This window comes from Stegodyphus dumicola, chromosome X2 (assembly GCF_044657685.1).
Source record: "Stegodyphus dumicola isolate Sdum_Otavi_A_Nest chromosome X2, ASM4465768v1".
Classification (NCBI taxonomy): domain Eukaryota; kingdom Metazoa; phylum Arthropoda; class Arachnida; order Araneae; family Eresidae; genus Stegodyphus; species Stegodyphus dumicola.
Window position 1 is genome coordinate 157,296,319 of NC_140781.1, and position 16,366 is coordinate 157,312,684.

The 16,366-nt window shown below is 35.2% G+C and overlaps 1 protein-coding gene across 5 annotated transcripts in view; it reads right to left on the reverse strand.

Annotated features, from left to right (window-relative positions):
* LOC118188762 (uncharacterized) overlaps nt 1–16,366 on the reverse strand; it is an 819,948-nt gene that overhangs the window by 342,019 nt on the left and 461,563 nt on the right. Inside the window, exon 1 of one of the 5 annotated variants that reach the window (XM_085809663.1) lies at nt 8,104–8,181. The exons of the other annotated variants lie outside the window; for them this stretch is intronic. The gene's annotated coding sequence lies outside the window, so the exon portion shown is untranslated. Of the gene's footprint in view, nt 1–8,103; nt 8,182–16,366 lie in introns of those variants that run through there. 5 annotated transcript variants of the gene reach the window in all.

Below are 16,366 nucleotides of genomic sequence, written 5' to 3' on the forward strand. Positions count from 1 at the left end.
TATACATTTTTATAGTTTTTATTATTAAATTATTTTAAGTAAAAAAATAAAATACGTTGGAGAACTTATACATTAGAAAATCTGTCAACAAGGCAAACAAAAATTTCGTCATATGCCAGTTCTGATAATTATTTTATTATACGTGATAATCAGTGCTTTCTTGAAATGAGACTGGCTTGTATAAGTCACTATCAAAATAAAAAAAAGGAACTTAAAAATTAAACCCACTAAATTGCTGACGATAATGAAGTAAATAAAATCTCCTCAAACAAAATAAAATTTTTTTGATACTTTTAAAGATTCGTCCTTGGAGAGGTTAACAGTCCGATTACTCCCAGCATTGCATACAGCTGCATTGTGGTATCAATGTTTCATTCAAAAACATCTGCTGATTTAGGATTACTTCTAGGAATCCGAGTTATCTGAAAGCTTCGATTACCCTTCATGTAAAACGATAACTGTTTTCTGTTTAAATTTTTTATTCTGTTTCGGATGAAAGGCTGTAGCATCAAATGAAAACACCCTTTTTAAAGGAAAAAAAATAGCAAAATATTAAGCTATAATTTGGCAAATAGTAAACTTAAATAATATGCAGCAATTATTTTATTCAAATAAAATAAATATTAGGATATCAGAATGCAGAAAGTTAGGTCTGATAGTTATTAAAATACATAAATCAGTAAGAGCAAAAGTTTCCTTCTTTTCTCTAAGTGCTTTCTACACCCACAAGTTGCATTTTCACTTCAAGATTTAGACTCACCAATGATCAAGTGGATAAAGCTGTGGAATTATGATTATATAGGTAAGTGGCAAAGCGCACCAGGTCTGTCTGCTTAGGGAAGGGATGTTTTTGTAGAGAAATTTTTTAAGGAAGCTGACTCGTATTCACTTTCAACATGGGAAAAACTAAGAAAATTCTCAAGCCGTTAGTCCATTTATCAGGATTTGAACCCTGAGTGAACTATTACTGTTTAGGTGTCTTACCGCTGAGCCACTGGTGGAATAAGGCTTTAGAAAACAGGTATTACGTTTCGGATTCCCTTCGCGGTAACTGTTCGAGCTAGGGATAGGATTGGAGTAGATTATTTAATTATGGCAAAGCACACGAGGGCTATCTGCCTAAAGGGAGGGATGCCTTTGTGGAGGACTTTCTAAGGGAAACTGGCTCGTATACACGTTACACATAGGGAAAACCACGAGAACGCCCATGCAGCCAGCCCGTTCGCGGGATTCGAACCTCGGACCGAACTACCAGTGTTCAGCGTCTTTACCGCTCGGCCCTGGGCTAGAGATAGGAAGCCTCCGCAGTTTTCGCTACATGTAATGTAAATACAAGACAGTTTTTCTTTAGAAAGTTCCCTACGATAGCGTACCTTCTTCTTAAGAAGATACCCCTCGAGAGCTTCGGTATAAAAAACTAATCAACAGATCTTAAAGTTAGTTATGTGATCTGTGTGAAAGTCAGAGAAAGCAAGAACTGCTGTACTGATAAATGATTTTCACTACTAATCAAAATATTATTATTCCTTTTTTTTTGGGCATGCAAATTAGGCAGTTTCTTTGAGAAAAACCTTATCACTAAGGTAGTTTCCACAAAGCAGCTAGTCCTCAAGCATGATTTGCCGTAAACAGTTAATTAATTATTTTACGTATAAAAATGCAATCATGTTGTAATGATACGTGAATTACAGACATTCTGCAAAAGGGATACACATTTTTTTTAAAAAACTTTTTCCAATATGCAGGACTAATGAACGAAAATTCATTAAAACAAGGCGCGGCATTAGTGAGCTAAAAAGCATATTAAAAGTTACTTTCAACCGCTGACAAGAAGTGAATGCCTTGTAGAAAAAGCAACTTCTCTATTTTAAAATTTCAAATTTCATCAACAAGCATGTCAGACATAATCAAGCATAAGACATCAACAAGCATGTCAGACATACTTATTAAAAAAAATTAAGCAACTTAAAAAATACGCTGTGCCGGTTAGATTTTCTACAAAAGCTCAACTTACATACCATTCAAGAAATATGCATTCAGAAATCCATTCGTCACTTAATGACTGTTTTTCTTAACTTTCTCACTTGTCGCACTTTAAAAAAAAAAAATATAAAGCTTCGCATAAAAAAATGCCCGCCAGGGACATCGCCATAATTCGCCAAATATAGGAGACCGCGCCATATATCCATCGATCTGAAAAATTAAGAAACAATACCAGTCTTGTGGGCGGAAAATAGAAGGGCCTCCGCTTCAATTAGGCAGTTAAAGCAAGTGTGAAGCCTCAAGCAAGATACCGTGACCGTTCTTTGGAACGGTCTCGCTCTTCGCGGTCTCACGCCCAAAAGTACAATAAAGGGCTACCCTTCGATTATTATTTTTTGTACCGATTCAGTCCGATATTGCTTAGTGCCGCTTTCGAAAACATCACCTACTTTCTCGCAGAGGAAGTGGGGTCGATATCGACAGATATGTCTTTTAAGTTTGGAGGTGGGAGGACAAACCCGACTGCCTCAAAATGGACAATCAAAAGTCGTGATAAGACATCTCTATAACTGTAGATGAACTGATTATCAGTTCCATGCTTGACATCAAGTGAAATGAATGCAACTAGAATAAATTTTCAGATAACCTGCATATTTATTTCTGGTGATGCTATATTCGCCATCAGGTAAATACATAAGCCTTTTTTAATCGCTTATTACGGTGAAAATTCTAATTTTTTTAAATGTATAAATTCTTTTGTACTTATTCATTTTTAACAGAGTTTGGATTCAATTACTTTTATCACAAGTCGATATTTGCTTAAATTATGGAACGATATTAAATTTTTTACAAAAAAGTCAATATTTTTGTCAATTTCCAACCAAACACTTTCGTTACTCTTGGGCTGTGATTTTTCTCCCTTGCCTTGATATATCAGAAAAGACCACAAATTTTATCGTCGTAAATTGCATCATTGGTGGTACGTAAAATCATTGGTGGTACGTAATCATTGGTGGTACGTAAGAGAATAAATAGGTGGCAGCCACGCAAAATATTTTTAGTTACTAAATTCAAAAATCTCGTGAAGAAACAGAACAATTGATAGACATTTCCTATGATCGAACTCCAAATGAAGATTTCAAAAATAACACATTTCTTTTGGATGAACCGAAAAAAATAAATAAATAAATAAATAAATAAATAAATAAAGGCATTTCAAATAAAGATATTAAATTTTTATTGCCTTTTTGCATAACCTATTTGTGTGAACAAGGATTTTCTTCCATGTTATATTTGAAAAATAAATGCAGAGCGAACTTAAAAGTGGATCCTAATTTACGGTTGAAACTAAATGAAATAAGACCAGACAGACATAAAGAAATTGATCTTTCTTAAATACGCCCAAATTTCGCATAAAATTTTAGAATTAAATTATTATAACTTAAATTTTGATAGTAAAAATGGTAATCAATTTTTTAATCTAATGTTTTTTATGTTTGCAAATTTAATGTAAATAGCCAATAGGTTGTGAAAATGGCAAAATATTTGTTTAATATTTCCATTAAGAAAATGAAAACTAATCATTTCAAAATCTAGTAGTGGTACTGAAATTTCTTAATATTTGTTTAGATGGTACGCGTTGGTGAAATGGTTAAGAACCGTTGCTTTACACAATTTACGTGTTACATTACTATTTTGCTCAATTCCACCTCATTTTTGAAACAGTTCCTTTCCACTGGGGGGAGGGGACTGGTTCAAGAATCTCCCATCACGTTTCTACTTTTATCAAACTACTCGTGAGAACTTTCGTCTCGCCGTGTATTTTAAATATCCCATGCTGTAAATACACTATGTACAGGGTGATTATAATTAAAGTTTAAGTTTCAAAACGCTATAGAAAAAGAACCACTCATGAAAATGACGCCAAATTTGAAAGGAATGTTATTGAAGAAGGCGGAAAGCGTATGGCAGAAGAAAAAATTTAGTTTCAAAAGTTAGCAACAGATGGCGCTGCAAGCGGAAGAAGACAAATTAAAATGTTAGTTAAATTTCAGTGTTATAAAGCCGTCAGATACCAGGCTGTTCCTCATTTCGCGTCTCAGACGTTCGCCATGGGTGTTTCACTGCAGGACCGCGCTCTGCTGGTAAAGCTGTATTACAAGAATGATGATTGTGCAAGAGTAGCTCTGCAAAAATTCAGGACACTGAAGGGTATAAAAGAAAGCATTGGTCCAATGAGTGTCGTAGGTCTAAAGAAAATGATGCAAAAATTCGAAACGACAGGTTCGTTTGATGTGCAATCTGGTAGAGGGAGAAAACGAGTGCATTCGACGGTAGTTGAAGAAGTGGCCACAGCATTACAGGAGGGGTCGGCCGGTGGTGTGCAACCGTGCAGTGCACGAGGAATTGCCCGAACATTGGACAGGCCTACGAGCACGGTGCTGAAAATTGTACGAAACATCCTGCAATGCTATCCGTACAAAATTGGCCATGTGCAGGAGTTGCTTCCGCCTGACCTGACAGCTAGGGAGACGTTTGCGTTAGAATTCCTGGCTCGCATGGAAGTGGATAATGAATGGCCGTGGAAAATTTTGTGGAGAGATGAAGCCCATTTCCATCTGACAGGATACGTGAATACCCAGAATTGTCGAATATGGGCAACAGAAAATCCACTGGCAACGCACCCCGTACCACTTCATCCTGAAAAGGTCACGGTATGGTGTGGCTTTACGGCATCATTCATCCTAAAACCACATTTTTTCGAGCAGAGTGCTTCCGGTCCAGTTACTGCAACCGTCACTGGTCAGAGGTATGCGTCTCTTTTGCGCAACCACGTGATTCCAGCTCTGCAACAGCGTGGATGTGTGGATGAAATCATTTTTATGCAAGATGGCGCTCCTCCGCACATTGCACATCCCGTGAAGCAGCTGCTGAGGCGCCATTTCGGAAATGCTCGAATTATCGGCCGTCATTTCCCTACAGCCTGGCCGTCCCGATCGCCTGATCTTACTCCGTGTGATTTCTGGCTGTGGGGATATCTAAAGGATGCTGTGTTCCGTGCTCCAATTGCAAATTTAGCGGAATTAAAGGCACGCATTTCGCAACACATTCTGAACATCACCCCGGAGACACTGCGATCCGTTGTGGAACATGCTGTTTGTCGCTTTCAACTTGTTGCACACAACACCATATTGAACATGTTTTGTGCCAGTCTCGCGACAGTTCCGAACTTCTTTGATGAATGGTTCTTATGCGGTATGTCGCCGCAAAACTCTTGAAACCGATTTGTCCCTTTCGATGTGATATGTACAGTCATGCAAATAAAATTATTCAACAATTCTAATTTGTCAATGCATTTTAATGTGTAACTTCCACCTTAGCCATTGTTTTACGAATCGCTTCTCGTTTCTCGTCGTGATTTTGCCGCTTACAGCGCCATCTGTTGCTAACTTTTGAAACTAAATTTTTTCTTCTGCCATACGCTTTCCGCCTTCTTCAATAACATTCCTTTCAAATTTCACATCATTTTCATCAGTGGTTCTTTTTTTATAGCGTTTTGAAACTTAAACTTTAATTATAATCACCCTGTACTTATACACATCCAAGCCTTCTCAGGGATTCGAGCCCGAGTCCAAAGATACGACAGCTGTCAACATTAACCGCTATACCGATCAGAAAAGATATTATTATTCTTATTTTTTATGAACAGTTAATAAAACCCACAAGTGGCCGAGCAACAAAAGCACATGAACACTGGTAGTTCGGTCCGGAACTTGAGCCCCAGCGAATGGGCTGACAGCAAGATCATTTTCATGGTTTTTCCCATATGTAACGTGGATACGAGCCCTTTTTTTCTCTTAAGAAAGCCTCCAGGGGACATCCTTCTTTCCGAATAGTGCCTAATTGCGGAGTACGTAATAAATAAATAAATAAAGCCAGACTTCTCAGACGTGAAACGAAGCACAATAATACAAAATAATAAAATAACCCTGAAACCTAAATTAAAATCATGAATCTTTCAATCTATCATTTTATTAGAATATTTAAAAAAGATCATATTTAACAAAAAACTTGACATTTTCTTTAAAAAAAAAAGAACTTCTATTTTTTATAAAACAAACTAATGTCGATTTTTTTTTTATTTCAAGGAAATATTTTTTATCATGTACGGCCTTACATATATTCATTACCAGATAATTTTTCAAGGGTTAAGGTTATGTTTTCTAAGCTTAATGTGAGAAAGTTATTCAAGCTTAAAGTTAATTTTACGCTGAAGTCTACAATTTGCTAACTGTTGTTAGGCAATTCCTTCCTTTACATAATAGAAGAATTAATTAAAATTGTAACCGCAGTTGTGAATGCTTTAATTCTACAACTAAGCTTTATATGCAAAATTTTCTGAAGATTTCTTCCTTCTTGTGTAATAAATTTTTAACAAATATTGTAAGCTGAAAAGTTAGAAACCGGTAATGGAGGAGAATTTAGAATGAAGACAAGAGTCTCTTTTATGGGGCATTGATTTTTCACAACTATAGCTACAGCTGCCATTAAAAAGCAAGCTGTTTAATCTGTTTGTATTTTTTACGTATAACAAATCTTAATATAGTCAACCAACAGCCGAGAGCAGAATATATTCAAAGAAAGTCCAGCTTCGTACTTCTTAGTTTTTGAGTAAAACTCAATTCGTCAGAGGAAAACTAGTTCTGGCATTTTACTGTGTAACTGAATAATAGCAAAAACTGAAAATTCTATTATTAATGCAATGTTTCTTTTAGCAGTTAATATAGCAGATGCCAATGCTGGTTACTGAATGTATGTCTCAATTTTCTTAGGAGGAACAAAACAGGCTAGCAAATGGTGAGCACTTGAACACGTCTAAGCACATAATGATATAACTATCCCTATTATGTAAGAAGGTGAAAGCTGTCAACAGCATCAGCTCAATAGAGTCACCAAAATCATTCAAATGGAAAAATCTTGCATTGTTCCCACCGATGCACAGCGAAATAACTGAATTCCAATTTTCTGCAATCTTGTTTAAATGATTTAACTGTAGTTTCGATCTAAATGATGATCCAACACAACATTTGTTTTCGTAGAGTCAAGTTTCTGGCAATGTTCAAGATTAAACTGTGAGGTTTCGTCAAACAAAGTTTGCCTCTACCCCCAAAATAATAGTGTAACAAAAAATGAACTGGTCGTCAATTGACTGAAGGGTAAAGTATACGCGGGATATTTGCATAAATTGAGAGATGCCTTTGTGGGGGATTTTCTAAGGGAAATTGCCCCCTATTTATGTTACTTATGAAGAAAATCAGGAAAACACCCTTGCAGCTAACCGATTCGCCAGAGACGAATTACTACAACTAGGCCTGGATTCGAATCCCGGCTAACGAACTGTGTCAGCAGTCTTATCCATTTGGCCACTGGTGGGCTTCAAAAATTGGAAATCGACCGCCGAGACTAGAAGTGCACATAAACTGAATTATGAGCATAACATTTATCTATTTCAAATTAGAAAATATGACATTTTATGCCAATATGACTCATAGGGTGAATTTAAAGTATATGAATACGACTTTCAGAATACCAGCATATGAATTCTAGAACTGTGTATGTATGTATGTGTGTATGTGTGTGATTATGGAAAGCCTTGAGGGCTATCTGCCTAAGGGGAGGGATGCCTTCGTGGAGGACTTTCTAAGGGAAACTGGCTCGTATACACGTTACACATGGGGAAAACCACGAAAACGCCCATGCAGCCAGCCTGTTCGCGGGATTGGAACCTCGGACCGAACTACTAGTGTTCAGCGACTTTACCTCTCGGCCGCTGGTGGGCGTATTCTAGAACTGAAAACAGAAATTAAGGGGGGGGACCTAGCACTGCAGAATTAGAGGAAAATATTTTAAAAGCGTAGCAGTTAAAACACATATGCAACGCATTATATCCTCTGAAAAAAGCAAATTTCATTCTTGTTAATTGTCTATACTAATATTACTAATACCATAATATTCAGTTATTTTTTGTTGCTATTCTTAATAAGCAATACAGGAAAAGTTTTGAGAATTCAAGCAAAATGTGATCCTCAGCTATTGGTCATGCAATAGATTTTTGCTTACCTATTGGCCCACTAGTTTGTGTCGAACAGCGCAAGATACGAAAACGTAACTTGAAGAGAGTTTGAGTGCTTGCAACAATTCTTCATTCGGACTACCTACCACCTGCATAAGCCATTAACGTCCCAATAAAAGTCTCTCCTGCAGAGTCCTTGCCAAGCCTGTCTTCTCTCGGTCAAATTTCAACTGAATATAAATCCTCGGTTAAACAACAGATGCCAAAACCCCAGGCCCTGGTTGGACCTTTTAGACAGAACAAGAAGAATCGATGAACTTTGATGCGGTGCAATCAAAATCGCGTCCTGTTCGTGAAGGAGGGCTCATCAGCGAACCTCAAAACTGTATAAAATAAAAGCCTCAAGCGTCACTCCTAGAAAGATTTGCATGAGAAGCGTCACTCCTAGGAAGATCTGCATGAGCAAAATATGCCAGACTAAAAGGGAAGATGACAGAATAAGGCAACTAAAAATGCAAATGAATATTAATAAACATCTTAAATTTTTATCAGGCGTGTAGGCGTTACGTTAAAAGAACCGAACTAATGATTGATGGTCAGAATTTTTATTTTTATTTCGGAGAAAAAATATCAAGTGATCGATTTGTGAACTTTTTATTTACTTTTTTAATAATAAAAGATATCTTCTGTGGCTATGATTAAATATAATTTAAATTTATTAAGTGATACAGCGAAATGAAGATTAACGTGTAAACTTTTATTTATTTATTTGTACATAGAACTTTTATTTTGTCAAAGTATATTTAATTTTAAGCAATGTTTACGAAATATGATCTAATTTTAGAAATTTTCACAGCTTTTCGTGAAATATTCTTTTGAACATGAAGTATAAACCTTTAGAAAATATTGGCAGCTATTGGGCAGTTAAGCTTCATTAAAAAAAATTAATGGTTCGTCATACTAGACTTACTGATAATATCATTTAATAGCTGCCAAAGATTCCAGGGCTAAAGTCATATTAGAGGACTAATTTTTCAGTTTAATTTGCTGAATTTTTAGCAAATCGAATTACGGAATTTCCTACCAGCGCGATTCCCTTCAGATTAGTTACACTAACCAATGTGCTGTGAGGTGATCTAGGAAAATTTGTTTCTTAGTGACAGACTTCATTATTAATTTATATCAAATAACGTTTATTGCTAAACCTTTTTCAAATGATTTGTACTCTCTGAGATTTTATATTCTAGTGAAGATTCGCCCATATGCTAAGATATCAGATTTCCCAAATTAATAATTGGAAAGCATGACTTCCAAATTTTTTTGCAGTGCTTATTTGAATAATGTTTTGAATATGAGGAATAAAATTTGATGAACGCCATCATCTGCTGCAACTTATATAATACAAAAGAAAGCAGATCAATAGCCAGTAATGTGCCACAGCATAAAAACAAAACACTGAATGAGTTTCTAAAGCACTTCAAGGACTCAAACAACGATTTACAGCTTACTATGAAAAAGGAAGGGAAAAAACTGTCACTTTTAGATGAGGCAATGGCGATGAGATATATCATTAGTGTAGAGATGGCAGCTTGAAACATCATTTTACACAAAATCAACTCACACAGATTTCTAGTTAATTGCATCATCAATGGGTATTTGAAAAATTACTCTTTTTCATGCTCATAAAATATCCGATTTTCGGGCATAAATAAAGAAGTATGAACCTTAAAATAACTTTAGCCTATGGTAATCGGAAAGAGTGGAAAAAATTGAGATTGATATGGATTTGCTCGAAATACAATAGCGAGGAAATGGGTGAAAATAAATAAGCTTACGAGAACTGAAAGAAGTGCGAGTAAAGTTAAAATAGAGCAATCTCTTGCCTATAACTTTGGAAAATCCAGCGTTTTAGAATCCTAGATTTGGATATAGGTAAGCACAATAAATCTGTCGAAGTAACTTTGGTACAGATTATAAATTTTCTTCAGAAAAGGACTTAAACAGTGTACATTGCAGTCAATACAATCCAGTGTAATCATTAGCGAAAAACCATGGCAAATCATCGCTAAAGATACTGTTTCTGAATAATTTTTAAAATCATTCTTTTTATAATGCGCTTAAACGGGGAGATCATCATAGCTCTGACGATTTAAAAATTATCTTTGAAACTCTGAGGGGAAGGGAAGTTTACTTGTCATGCTCAACTAGTAATGATTTACATGAAAGTTCCGAAGTTCTGTATCAATAGCGTAAATGGCTAAGACGCAAACCTGGTCCTTACAACATTCTGTCGATAATGCTTAACACATATTTTACAAAACTTAAAATAAATTTCCGTTTCTCTCGTAACTGATGGGGAAGAAAAGATAGTACTTGTCACAAGCTAATATTAGAAAAAATATTTAGGTAAATAAAAAAAAGATAGCTACAAGCTCGGATGAGATATCTAGAACTTGATCTGATACTTCGCCACGGAACAGGATGGGCGTACTGTTACTGCTCTGTTTACATCTATGTCCGTGATCACGTTATCACTTGGGATCATTGCATTTTGACTGCTTTAAAAGAAAGTAGACACATAAAACGTCTTTAATAGAAGGTTAGGCTGAGAGAAGTGTTTTCTCATTGCTAAAATGTATCTAAGTTGAAAACGTATCTGTCTTATATGATGGTTTTAGAAATAAATACACTAAAGAGAGCGAAGATTACAGCTATTAAGAAGAGATTGCTTATCATAATGTTAGTTTTACACCTTAATGAACAACATAAATAATAATTTTTTTCTTTCAAAATAGCTCCCCTTATGAGATTCTACGAGAATCAAGTAATACGTAATAGTTTCCTTCTCTGGACCTATTTCATTGTTAATTTTACAGTATGCAAGCAGTTACTTAAGCTCTATTTAACGGGTACTTTATTTTTTGAGAAATTCTACTTTTCTATTAAATATTTCATAAACTACAACAAAAAAAATTATAAATATTATTTACTGAAAAAATCAAAATACGTGAATCAAACCGTATTTCTGTCATATGTGCAATTCAAATATGGAATCGGAAAATAGTCTGTCAAGAGATGAATTTTTGTAAGACATAATTAAAAGCCTTTTTAGTATATATAAATTTATAAAGGCACCAGGCAGCAAATATATGAGGTATTTTATGCTAATTAACCATTTTTTTTTGTGAGTTGGATCTTTAGTGTAACTTCTCCTTTTCGTTTACCCTCACCAGGATGCAAATGATATTAAAGAGTATTAAGGCGAGATTTGAAATGTTTTAAGTACAGAACTTTCGGTAGCGACGCTTGTAGCTTTACTTTCCCTCGCCCAGCTCTGCCTATTGATATTCCGGTATTAGCTATTTGTTAGTCGATATTAAATTACGTCATCAATATTGAGCCAGCTTAGTTAGGGCAAATGTGTATAGTCTTGGGCTCAATACATTGTTATACATTTTCAGATGGAGCGATAACTCGTTTTATCAGTTTAATTGGGTCTGAAAAACTTTTGAGTTAAAGTTGCACAATTAGGACCCCATAATTCATCAAAAGGATGAAAGTCACCTCTTCCTTAATTTTATGTTATTATTTTCATATTTAACACACCGCATTTAAATATTATTTATATAGAAGGCCTACTGATACTAATTTATAAGCTCTATAATTTAATATAGCTGTACTCCTTATATGTCATACTGAAAGAAAGAGCAGTTAATTTACAAAAACAGAGCAGTTTATTATAAAGATTACGTTAATATGCGGCAGCTTAGCTATCCAATAGCAACATCAGAGCTACACAAAGCAGTCAAGTTTATAGTTCTCATTTCATATTATTTCAGCGAAGATTTATTTGCAGCAACAATTATGATTATCATATTATTTCAAGTTTAATTCATTTGTTCTTTCGGAGAAAGCAGATTTAATCCATTTATAATGATAATAAAAATTATATATGATATTTCTCTTTACTTATTAAAATTATGCTTTTAATCATTAATAGATGGAAACGCATCTCCAGTTCAATGATTAATTTATCAATTTCTATTAAGAAATGCATTTGCTTTTACACAAAAAAGAATACGAAACCATTCAACTTTACCGCAAAATTACAGCTTTGTTTAGAATCCACTAAAATTATACTTTCAACTTTCGACAGCTAACATATTTTAATTCATAGAAACTCTTACATTGTTAAATAATAAACACAATGCACTTCAAATTTTCAAACTATACAGAAAGTACTTTAGTTCGAAGCAAAATGTCAGTTTTGCTTCGAATTTAATTTAATTAAAAAATCGCGCATAGTTGGATCAGTAATTAGAATCATATTTTCAAGCCCTCTTTGTTGGGAGTTAGATCAGTGATTACTTCTGAACCGTGTCTTCAGGCAGTATTTACAACTTGAAGTATTCTTTACAACGTAATATCACAGACTATCACGAAAATCAGTACTGCGATGTTAAAGCCATAAAACCTTTTATTTTCTGGATTAAAATACAACGAAATCTATTTACAATCAAAATCATCAAAGCAACGTCTTAACACATTGCCGTTTAACGGAATTCGTCATGAACTCTTTTCCACCAGGCGAACAGTTTTCTGCAGAAGCAGAAATCCTTCTTTTTACTGGGATACTGCGATATACGGTGTTTATTACGGGTTCTATCACCTGAGCGATACTTCCCAGATAAATGAGTTCCCTGCGGAGCCTTATATTGAAAATTTCCCTGACTTATCGCCATGGAAGGATAGAGACAGGTCTAGAAAAAAAGTACTGGCACCATTGCCATGTGAATCTAGCGTTAAAAGCTGCAATCTTGTAATGACTAGTAAAGCTGGAAGGGTCGGAGTCAGTCCACAGAAGGAGCCAATCAGCGTCGTGATAGATGATGCGAGGTATGTCATGAAGTAGAAAATCAAGGATAATTCATGAATTACTGTGAGGAATGTAGAATAGTACCCCTTAAAATGTTCTTAAAAATATGGTTAATTCTATAAGAATTGTCATTATACTGAAGTAGGCAGACGTATGCAGAGACAAAAAGTCGTTTCCTGGTTTTAGTCTGATGGATGGTGCTGATATGCGATTGGTCGACACCCTCAGTGGGGGGTGTGTCATCGAGATGCTGGTCCTGCGTGAAAAATGTAATAATGAATAAAAAATAACCTACTAATTCAGAAGTCAAACAACAAAAATCAGCGTTATATTTTCAAAATTTTCACAAGTTTAGTTTCGATGGTTTTACCAAACCACCATCCTCAGCTGCAGAACCGCAAATGAACGAAATAGGATATAATGATTAGATAAGATAAGAAAGCCTGGACAAGAATAAGCAAGTGGCGCTATCTGTTGATGAAACCAGATTGAAAGATTTTAAAATCTTTCTGTTCTAGTTAACGATCCTAATTCCAATCCATCTTTGCCTTCGGCCTTTAAAGAAATTATGTTTTAGTTCTGGTTTCATCAAAAGAAGGCGCCAATTGCTTATTCTTGTCCAGGCTTTCTTATCTTATCTAATCATTATATCCTATCTCGTTCATTTGCGATTTTGCAGCTCAGGATGCTAGTTCGGTAAAACCATCAAAACTAGTCCTGGGAAAATTTTGAAACTATAACGTTGATTTTTGTTGTTTGACTTCTGAATTAGTATTTGTTCGGCGTGTTATTGTGTCTTAAAAAATAACCTGTTAAGCCTGTTAAGAATTAATTTTCCATTTGTCTAAGTAAGACGGACCTTCTTTTTGGCCAGTGCACAGCGCCAATATAAAATCATACTGCCCATGTTTGATCTTGCGACATTAAGACTTGGCTGGAAGGAACATTTTTGAACTTCACCTCGTGTCCTTTTGCGAAACAACGTGGAAGCTTTAAGCCTAACTGCCCACATGCATGTAGAACATGAGAATGCGCTGTCTTTATAATGTCACAGAACAGCTGTCTCTCATGTCTTTTGAATCCATCACTTGCTGAGTAAAACATTGCGAATTTCGTCCGTGACACTATTCTTAGACGCAGGCTGGGATCCCTACATGGACAAATTCCTTCTTTTGTACAATGGGAAACGGAAATACCAGCAAATATTCCTAAGACAGTCTTTCATGGAGACATTCCTATCAAATAAATTTACTGTAACCAACTAGTTATTTAGTCCCATTGCGAATCGTATTTTCAAGCAACCTTATTTGGAACCCTGTTACCATTGTCAAAATTCAAATGCTCTGCTGGATCAAGAATTCAACGTCATGCACATACAATTTTCATTAAAAGTTCTGAATTTCCTTCTAATTTATCGAAGGCAAAAAATAAGCTAAAATTTTTAGCTAGGAAAAATAGGTAATCTGTGAGACTATAACAACTAGCAAATAAGGAAAATGTAATTACTCATGGTCACATTTAAACATATTACAAACACAGCCGGGTATTTTGTCCTCAGTACAAATCTGATTTATCAGTCCAAAGGGGCGTTGTCCCTGAAGGATTATATTGTTTTCGTTTTGCGTTCAATCACTATAAATGTCCGTTTCACTTTTCAAACTGTTGCCACCAAATGTTAGAGTCCTGCATTATATTTGAAGAAATTAAATAATGAAAAATCTGCATAAATGTATGTATATTTCTCGCATTGTGATAAGACAACAGTACATAGAGCCATGAATTTTGAATGAAGTAATCCTCCTACGAATATGGGCATGTGGAAGACCAAATTTGAATTTTTTTTTTTTTGGTGTGTGTGTGTGTGTGTGTGTGATTATGGCAAAGCCTCGAGGGCTATCTGCCTAAGAGGAGGGATGCATTCGTGGAGGACTTTCTAAGGGAAACTGGCTCGTATACACGTTACACATGGGGAAAACCACGAAAACGCCCATGCAGCCAGCCCGTTCGCGGGATTCGAACCTCGGACCGAACTACCAGTGTTCAGCGATTTTACCGCTTGAAATTTGGAATTTGTTTTATGATCGATTTCATATTTTGTAAAACTTTAACGAATTTTTGAGTAACAAACTCAACGATTTAAAAGCGAGCATAGCAACACTCTACGGAGGAAAAAAAAAACCTTTTTATCTCCAGCGGGCGCGGAACTGTGTATCGGAAATTCTAAAGCTATGCTCATTTTAAAATTATTTTGCGACATTGCTACTGAACTGAATTTTATGGTTTAAGTGCGAAGAACATGATATTTAATAAATAAAGGTAACATACAAAACGTTAAAAAAAGTCCCTTTGGACGTAATTTAAAATCTGAAACCCTTCAGATTTTTTATTTATTTATTTATTTATTGTGCTTCATTTTTCTCGTTTTCTGATTTTTAGTCATCTTATCTAGATATGTAAACTAAAAGTATTATACGCTTAGATTAATTGTAATTTAATTTAGGAAATTACAGAAAGCATCAAGTTGTTTTATAAAAGAGGTAGTGTTTTGGTTTTACATGTTAATAAAATTTTTATCATGGAAGATTTCAAACTTCAGGGAATATAAGTTTACAAAATACTCTTTTATTATTTATTACAAAGAATATTTCAGATTTGCCAATAAAAACTTTTGCTTGAAACTACTCTTTCTTCCCTTTTTTTTTTAAAGTTGTATAACATTTATTAACGCTAAAAGTGGTAATAAACCCTTTCATACGTTTTTAAAATTCAGTTCCTAGGCACTTGCCGATTAGGCATTCATAAATACTAGGGCCAAATCCATAATTATTTAAGCCGTTCATCACTGAGCCCGTTGCTTAAGATGCATCTCAAAAGGGGCCCAATATTGAATCCATAAGGAAGGAGACAGAAAACACACATACCATCACCCCTTTTACGGGAGTAAAAAAAAAAAAAAATTAATGTGTTGGCATGGTAGTAACGAAACTGGCTGCTTGGCTTAGGGCCCGATTTCAAATCAGAAGGATTTGGGATGTTTGTAAATGTAGATTGTTGAGACGAAAGTGATATCAAGAGGCTGATTTTCAGGGAATGGGTAGAAGACCTTTGTATCCCTCCCTCAGGAATTTTTATTTCAAAATTTGAATGGAGTTGGGCAAAAGTCGTATTGTCTCCTGTAAGGTACCCAAGGCCTTGGCCAAAGCCATATGCTCACTATCTCTTAGCCATGATGAATTCATACACCTGATCAAGTAATCTTTCAAATCAGAAGGACTATAAACAACAATAACACAACCAAACCTGTGTCGTGAGCTTAGTTCTAGTCCATAGCATCTGCTAGCAACTTTACCATCTGAAGTACTACAACACCTTAGACATTACTGCTTTCAGTTTCTATAAAATCATAACTTTGTATATAGATGGTGATGGCAATT